Here is a 9,196-nt window from a genome sequence, read left to right on the forward strand (position 1 = left end):
AAGGGGAAAAAATGTTAAAGAAGTTTATTTGATTGGTTGAGTGATCTTGACTCCGAAACACAGAACAGGTCTTCAACTGCATACAGAAGAGGACAGGTGGTGTTAATGAATGCATTACTTGATCTTGGAATATAGTTTGGAGCTTAGCTTACTTGAGAGGTGATGGAGGATTGGTACAGCCAGAGAGAGTTGAATCAGATCTGGGTGAGGCTTGTATGATGAACACGATGGAGGGTGAGCAGGATTCATTCACAGGTGAGCCCAAGGAAACAGGAAGCAACACGCTGGCAGCCAGGAACTTCAGCCCAAGAATTAGGAACGCCGGGAAGGCTAGAATCATACCACATTGGTTAACACTCAGGCGAAGAAATGCTGGCAGCAGGCTCCTAAAATACCTGCTGCTCCACCCAGCCACCATGCTCACTGCCACCATCTAGTGGAGGCATACTACACTGCACCACCCAGAGCAGACAAAGTCTCCCAGACCCTAACATAAGTAATAGATTAAAGACCATAAGCAAAAATATCTTGAAACACAGACATATCAATATAAAGTCCTGAATACTTCTCGTGAAATATTGTTATATGTTAACCAGCACTAACAATGTCTGCACTTAGGCAGACATTGTCTGTGTGTACCTGAGCAACTGAGTGTACCTGAGTACTTAAGTAGTCTGCCTAAGTGCTCAGGTACACTCAGGTACATTTTAACAGATAACTGATGTTTACAAAGACTACTGTACGAAGTGATCATACTGTAAGATGCTTGAACATGTCCTTGGAGCTCTACACGGCTGTAAAAAAAGTATTTGCCCTGTTTCAAATGTCTTCAGTTTTTGCGTTTTGTCACAATAAATGTTCCAGATGATCAAAACCACTATCATATGAAATGAGGGTAACCTGACTAAATAGAACATGCATGTTTTCAATGACTATTTAAGGATTGAAAAATGCTTGTAAAAGTGTGACGATCCCAGAACTGACAATTTTACTAGGAAGCATACCCTCAAAGTTTATCTTTTTTTTGTCAGTCCACATAATGTCTTAATGAAAAGTCTTGGGTGTCATCAAGATGCTTAGCTGGGATGAGAGATCGTTGAGAAGCCATGACAAACCTATTTACCTAAATAAACTAAACCAGTCACAATCTAGAGGTGTTTGGGTTTTGATTTTCTTTTATGTGTATTTTGACACCACCCTTCATTCCCAATGCTCACTGTTTGATTGGTGCTTCCCATATTAATTAATTTTTTGTGTTTAGCTCCCACTTCATTCTACTGGATGTGGCTGTGACGTGGGGTGAAGGACTGTAATGGAGACAAAGCAGTTTTCATTCGTTATAGAAGACAAGCTGACAGTGGCAGTCTGTGGTCGGCTTGTTTTCGGAGTTGTATGAATCAACCAATTATTACTATAGTCCAGAAAGGAGCAAGCCTGCAGAAGTGTGAGTGAGGAGGCTGGAGTGGCAGGTAAGTGAAAGCGTCACTAGTATGTAGCATTGTATTACTGTATTTCTGGCTTGTTGCCCTCTGTGCACTTGCAAAAGTGGCAACATTGGGGATGAATTCATGTTCGGTGTGAACGCTCAATAAGACTGGATTCATTAATAAACTTTTATTAACTCACGAAATCTTGTCTGGGTTTTGGTCCAATCACCACAAACCTGACAGTTTCAAACGTGCAGAACCTTTGGAAGGGCATAGTAATTTTTAAAGATTTTGTGGCATAGGTGGCCTTTGCTCATGCTATTCAGACAGGGAGAGGAAGGAGGAGCAGAAGACATGCAGTAAAGGTCCCAAGGTCAAGAATCGAATCCCAGGGGCCTCAAGTATAAAGCATGTCTATGCACAAAAAAATGCAACTCACTGTTTTAAGCATAACTTGTGATGTATAAAATAAATTTTGTGTGAAAGTGTGCGGCAATTCACACAAACGTTTGACCTGCCGTGAAAATGTGTGCCAACAACGCAAACTTTTACTTTTTTTTTTTACTTACTGAAGATACTGAAATATAACATGATTCAGTTTTATTTAACTCAAGGAGCAAAACCCAACATTTTTTCATGAGGTTGAGTTTGCTTTTATGGTGTAAATGCAAACAAATAAATGTAATAACATTTAGCTTCATACAATAACCTAAAACACCACAAAAAGTAACTGCAACAATCCTAATCAAATCTAAACTGTTAATAGTCCTCTGTTTTTGTCACATGTAAACGTAAATGTACATTGTTCTGTGTGATGAGGGGATAAAATTCATTACAAATATTCTAGATGTCTTTGTGACAGTTTGATAGCAGCATTGCCATGGTTATTTGTACACATGCTCGGGTGCCTTCCTGGTATTTATACTGATTTGCATATGTATTTAGGGATTGTGACAGGGCGGCCCAAGATGCATGCAAACCTAAGCATTACTTCACACACATTTAAGTTTATCATCGCAACATGTGCAGTGACACATCTGCGCACGGTTTCGTACATCTGACGTTTTTTGTGTCGGATTTCAAAATCTTTTGAAATCCGACACAAAATTTGTGGATTTTACTTCAGCTTTTAACATAATTCAACCCAACATCGTGGTCAACAAATTCCTGCAATTTTTAAATTTTGATGTTGGCTTTGTGAAATGGATTTTAGAGATCTCAACATGTAGGCCCCAGACAGTAAGGGTGAATGGTGTCCTATCCAGGAAACAGCTTTCATCCACAGGGTCACTTCCAGGAGTTTGTCCTCTCTAGTTTTTGTATATTTTATACTCAAAGGACTGCTTATAAAAAGAAGCACCTCCTCACATTTGAAGATGAGTCTGTTATAGACAGTCAGCCTAAGGATGGAGTGATTACACATGGATCTGTTATTGACTACTTTGTAAAGTGTTATGATGGACATTACCCAAAGTTGAATATCAGTGAAACAAAGGACATAGTCGAAGACTACGGAAAACTCGAGAACTTATATGGCAAATACCTTACTAACAATAATGAACAGAGAGGAGAACTTAAATAAGGCCTTTTGGCCAGATACCTCATGAGTGGTAGTTTAAGGTCTTGTACATATAATGCTGGGTGTTTATGAAAAAATAATCTCCCCCACATCGTTTTTAAAAATGGTACCATACACACAGGATAATTTTTAGAAACGTTTTCATCGACACATACCTATGTAAATTCACTATTGACCGTTGTTTTAAATATGTCAGATGCATGGGCTGCTGTAAACCACAAAGCAAAAACATATGTCACCCAGTCAGAATCCTTCAAAATAAAAGCTAAGTTTAAAGCTATGTTCAGCCTGTGTAAAACAGCTGACCTCCAAGTGCTTTTTCTCCTTTGCACCAGCTGCAATGTTTAAATGTTCCATGCACACTTTTACTTTGAAGTCTTGATAACGAGGCAAAGGCATTAAATGCTGTGTGGTGCTAATGTAACACCAGTTGGAAATAAACAACCAGATACCATAGGTTAGTGAATTTGTCCAGTTTAATGTTGATTAGACACATATTGTTAACAGTCAATCATTTTGTGCCATTACACACATTTTTAAGTTATTTATGCACCCATCCATTTTCCGACACCTATCTCCAGCTGTCAATGGGTGAGAGGTGGGGTACACCCTGGACAGGTCACCAGTCCATCGCAGGGCAACACAGAGACAGCCAACCATCCACGCACACACTTACACCTAAGGAGAATTTAGAGAGGCCAATTAAACTAACAGTCATGTTTTTGGACTGTGGGAGGAAGCTGGAGTACCCAGAGAGAACCCACACATGCACAGGGTGAACATGCAAACTTTATACAGAAAGACTCAGGGTGGACTCAAACCCAAGACCTTCTTGCTACAAGGCAACAGCGCTACCCACTGCGCCACTGTGCAGCCTTTAGGTTATTCAATGTTTAATAAATAACTCTTGGTCTGTTAGGTATTGTCCGGTGAATATCAGCCCAAACAGCTGATATTAGAACAATAATTGAAAGTCTGATTCTGTCATGTCCAGTGTTTCCATTGTGTTGTCCACTGTTCTTTTTCCTCACCTCCTCCTTCTGCAGGGTGTGACAGGCAGGTCTGATCCCCAGCTGTGCCTCATCAGAGAATTAGCAAGGGTTTAAAGGAGGAGCAGGTTCTTGAGGCAGACACCAGAGGGTTAAATCACATACTGTGGTAACCAGGCCCCAGCGGTTGCTCACTGAGCTTAGATTGAGCTACAAGCAGCCCCAATACTAACCTTCTAAATTTGTCCTCCTATCGCAGTTCCTGTTCGTGGATCGTTCCTTTGATCCGTGTTTTTCCTGGGCCGTACCTGAGCCGCGCACTTGAATCCTGGGACGACTGCTCAGTCTCCGCTCCTCTGTCTGCCTCCCACTAGCTTACGGTCACTTGAAGGCTCCTCTGACCCGTTGCCTGTCTGTCCACCATCCAACGTCTTTTCACTACCGGATCAGTAAGCAGCCGCATCTGAACTGTTCTGTCAGTTCCACCTGTCACCCAATCCTGCTGGGCTTTAACAATGCTTCCCTCTTCTAGTGTGGAACTGGACTTCCTCCCCCTTCGATTACCCGCCTCTTATTTTTTCAATAAACCCTTTGAACCCGCTTCAGGTCTATAATTGCTGGCTGCATTTGAGTCTCAGTTCAAAACATGACAGATTCGAGCACTTGCATTCTTTCAACAGCAAACTGTGCACAAATATGGAATAAAAGAGTGGCAACTTCTCTTCAAGTTCAAAAATGTATTAACGGAACTAAATGAACATTCAGAGAACATCACTAAAAAATGCTGTGAAACTTAACTACTAAGCAAATTTGGTAACACTTTATTTGAAGGGGTGTACATAAGACTGACATTACACTGTCATAAACATGACATAACACCTGTTATGAACATAAATGACTCTTTATGAATGTTAAGGACTGTTGTCATAAATTTTCATTCGGTAAATTATGACACTATTAAAGCAAAGTTGACATTGTTTAAAATGTCTTTGTTATGACAACTTGACATTTACAGAGACACAAATGTCTTCATTATGACAACTTTACATAAATTCAAAACTCATAACCCATCATAAATATGTCATGACAGATCTAATTATAAACCTTTAAAAAGTTATTGTTATGCATGTTTTTACATTAAATTACACTGTCATATGTGTTTGTTCTTAACTTTGGCTATCATGAGACCATTTAAATTGTATTATAAAAATGTCTCCTTATAGTACTAGTTTTAAAGATGTTATTAAGCGTTTATATCCTGTCAAATGCCTTAATAAAATAGTCAAGAAAATGTTCCCTTACCTCAAGTAAAGTGAAACATATAGGACTAGTTATAAATATGTCATTAGTAGGGCTGGGTACCGACCTTCGGTTCTTTTATGGTACCGACCGAAATGCTTCGGTTTTACAGAGTATCAAAACATGCCTCGTCTTTCGGTGCCAAGTTTCGGTGATTGGCTGTGACGTTTAACGTGATTGCGTCACCCAGGAAAAATACATACGTGGTCACGCCTACAGTCGGGGTTCACGTGTATCTGTTGTGAACTGGTTGCGAGCGTCGTCGAACCGTTTAAAAATGCCACCCAGGTCAAAAGTGTGGCTTCACTTTATTAAGATTGATGCCAATAGTGCGCAATGCAATATATGCAAAAAACACATTGTTGCTAAAGCTGGCAACACGACTAATTTGATGAAGCACCTAATCGTGCACGGGATCAATTTAAGAGCGGAAAGTTGCTCGGTGTTTGACTGCAAGAAGAGCGGACCGCAGCCAGCTCAGCCGTCCTCCTCTCAGCAGCCGGTGGACAGTGCTAAACCGGAGCGAAGTGAAAAATGTCAACCACCGGACTCCGCCTCATCAGAGATGACAGAGGACGGCACAGTGTCTGGAATTTCAACAGGTAAGTTTACGTTTATTAGCGTTACGGCAATTTAGAACGTGCATCGTGCTGAGTTAGCGTGTAGCTTAATTTTATTGCTGTGTAGCTAGCTAAATCAAGAGCTAACATTAACAGCTAACGCTAAGCTTGTAAAAATATGCCATCGATTGCGTTAGCTGGTTAAACAGCTAACCTTATCTTCACTATTTTTATATTCTCCTCACAGTAGCATCTGACTCTGATGTGAGGAGGAAAAAGCCAGTTAGCGTAAATCCATTCACACTTGCAGAAAAGAATGGGAGTGCAATAAATGCATTGATTATAATATATTTAAGATAGAATAAAGTTGTTATTTTCTAGGCCCAGCAGATGAAGCAGGAGGTTGAAGGGACAGCTGGTCACCACGATGACAACTCTTCTGATGAAGACTGTGGAGCTGCAGTAGGACTACTGGTAAAATAAAACGATACAAAGACATCCCATTCCCCCACATTACTTCATTTTCCATAAAAAAATTAAATTGTTATCTATTCTTTTTATTTTTGTTTCCAGAAAAAGCCAAAGCTCTCTGCCCTTGAGGAGCTATTTGCTGATGAGGACATGGCAGTTGAAATAAGACAAGAAAACAGTTTTGGCAACACAGAGAAGATTCAAGAAGAGATCCAGCGGTATAGAGGTCTACCGTCTACCCTAACCTCTGTGAATGCAGTGACCTGGTGGTGGAATGTGAGGGACACTATGCCAATGCTATCAAACTTGGCAACCAGGTATCTCTGTGTGCAAGCATCATCCACACCTTCGGAGCGTACATTTTCTTCTGCTGGAGACACCATCAGCCAGGAGCGTGCTTGTTTGTCTCCTGAGAAAGCAGACATGTTAATTTTTCTGAAAAAAAAAACTGCTAAGTAAAAAGGTCCTCAGAATGTAACAGTGAGCATTAGACACTGACTTGTTGTTGTTTACAACTGTTCTTTTGCACTGAAAATATTTTTTTTATGTAAGAGAAGTGCTTTGAATGGAAAAAACTGAGCTAAAAATAAAACTTAAGATTTGTACTTTATTATGTTGTGTACTTTTCTTTTTCTTAGAATTGATATTATAAAACTGGTATCGAAAAAAGTATCGTTCAGGAACCGATATAGAAGTAAAGGTATCGGTATTGGTACCGGTATCGAAAATTTTTGATTGATACCCAGCCCTAGTCATTAGGCGTATATATGCTGTCAAATGCCTTAATAACATTGTCATGAAAATGTCTCCTTACCACAAGTAAAGTGAAACATATAGGACTAGTTATAAAAATGTCATTAGGCGTATATATGCTGTCAAATGCCTAAATAACACTGTCATGAAAATGTCTCCTTACCTCAAGTAAAGTGACACATATAGGACTAGTTATAAAGATGTCATTAAGCGTTATTATGCTGTCAAAAGCTTTAATAACAATATCTTCCTAGACCTTTAAAACTATTTATTACACTGATAAATGCTTTTAAATACTGTAATAAAACCAATCCACAAGTAAACACAAACACTTTCTTTTATTTGCTTTGAACAATACTATTATTTTTTCTTCCTACAACACAGAGTTCAATTTCTAGCAATGTTTCAGCACAAACCTCAGTACAAAAAAGAAAAAGTTGTTCTTCCTCAAACAGAAGGATCAACTTCTTGTTCAGTAAACTTTATTTCTGAAATACCAATTAAAACAACTGAAAAAACAATTACTTCTTTAACAAAGTTGTTTCAAAAGTCATAGTCTATATTTACTTGAGATATTGTTTAACATCATGGAAAATTCTGCCCAAGACACCATTATAATGACAGACACCTAACCAGTGCTGCCACTCTATCATTTTGAGGTGACTCTGTAGTGTCTCAGGAGTTCGATTGCCTCTATGACGCCATATTTCCAACTTGTAATTCTGCCATGCACGCTCAATGTGTTGAGTATGAGCACCAGTGACTGGGTCGACAAAGTTTTTTTTATGGCAGACAGAGTACTGGTGATATCCATACTGGGAAAGCTGCCCCCTGTAGGCACGCCATTCATCTGTGAGGATAGATATCCTAGGTCTGACATGTCGTCGTATTTGGCGTGCCAGATCGCATCCGGAGCTATTTCTATCTCTAGGCTCACACAAGGTAGAAATTAATCTGCCAACAGGTACAAGGAGAGCTTAATTTTACAAGTGTATACCCAGTGCCAGGCGCGGTGGTTACCTGCTGTAGAAAATTTAGGAATTTGTCACACAAAAAATTGAGTTGCGCAAAACTATCAAGGGTAAAACGTCCTCTGTTTGGGTTCAGAACATCCAGGTGTGAGGAAGCTTTGTGTTTCTCCTAAGCTAAGATGTCCCTCCTACTTTCAGCTCAGTCACCTGGGTTTGCACACAGGTAAAGTCACACTATCGCCATTGGAGACAACACACTGAGTTCCAAAAATGTTTTATCACTTGGGCTGGGAGCGCAGGATCCAAAAGGATAAATGTGTGCTTATCTACAACAGAAAAGGACACATTTGTTTATTTTATGTCGTTCCCCGGTTAACTCAATAAACTGAGAATATTTAATATAAGTATGACTTGATTATTATCAACATTAATGCTCAATACAGGACATTGTCAACAACTAAACGCCTCTATAGGCATGGTCCCACTGGCTCAAACTGGCCGTGCACAGCAGGAGTCCGCTCACTCCCAAGTATCTCAGGAGTGGTTTTTTTCCAGGCCTTTCTGCCTTGCTCAAGAGTGGGGTCAGTGTGTCCTGGCCTGAGAGAAGTTTTGAGTGAATGTCCTTTTTTTCAGAGATTGGCTGCAGGAAGTGGAGAAATTAGGTGTTCTCCACGGAAGTCCAGAAGAATTGAAGACCAACATATAATATTATGGACCACTATGAACAGAGTGGGGCAAGTCCAAATATGTTTTTTTTATCGTGAAAACCATGAACCATTCCTGAAGGGTAAAAATAAGCGTTGGGAAATTGGAGTATTTAAATTTATTTTCACAAAATGTATATCTGGTTATGTAAAAGGTTAAATTAGACCTGCATAAAGAATTACAACTTACCTTTCGTTTGTGAGCAAATTTGCTCTCGTCAATAATAACGAAGCGATGACGAGCACCAATTTTCATTCCTCTCTTCCTCAGGCGCACAACAGCAGCCATGCACACCTTCAAATGTAAAAAAAATTAGGGCTGGGCAACGATTAAAATTTTTAATTGCGATTAATCGCATAATTTGCCCGATTAATCATGATTAATCGCATTGTATGCGCAAACTCCAAGAATGAATTCAAAAGTAGTGTAAAGAGCACTTTTA

The 9,196-nt window shown here is 39.6% G+C and overlaps 2 long non-coding RNA genes across 2 annotated transcripts; both read left to right on the plus strand.

Moving 5' to 3' along the window:
• The first annotated feature begins 218 nt into the window (after positions 1 to 218).
• LOC118556931 lies at positions 219 to 4,664 on the plus strand. The gene is made up of 4 exons (XR_004927503.1): positions 219 to 255; positions 1,262 to 1,469; positions 4,053 to 4,164; positions 4,255 to 4,664. It is a non-coding gene; the product is annotated as an uncharacterized LOC118556931 (long non-coding RNA).
• Positions 4,665 to 5,339: 675 nt separating this feature from the next.
• LOC118556885 lies at positions 5,340 to 6,935 on the plus strand. The gene is made up of 3 exons (XR_004927450.1): positions 5,340 to 5,896; positions 6,236 to 6,328; positions 6,428 to 6,935. It is a non-coding gene; the product is annotated as an uncharacterized LOC118556885 (long non-coding RNA).
• The last annotated feature ends 2,261 nt before the right edge of the window (positions 6,936 to 9,196 follow it).

This window comes from Fundulus heteroclitus, chromosome 21 (genome assembly GCF_011125445.2).
Source record: "Fundulus heteroclitus isolate FHET01 chromosome 21, MU-UCD_Fhet_4.1, whole genome shotgun sequence".
Taxonomy (NCBI): Eukaryota; Metazoa; Chordata; class Actinopteri; order Cyprinodontiformes; family Fundulidae; genus Fundulus; species Fundulus heteroclitus.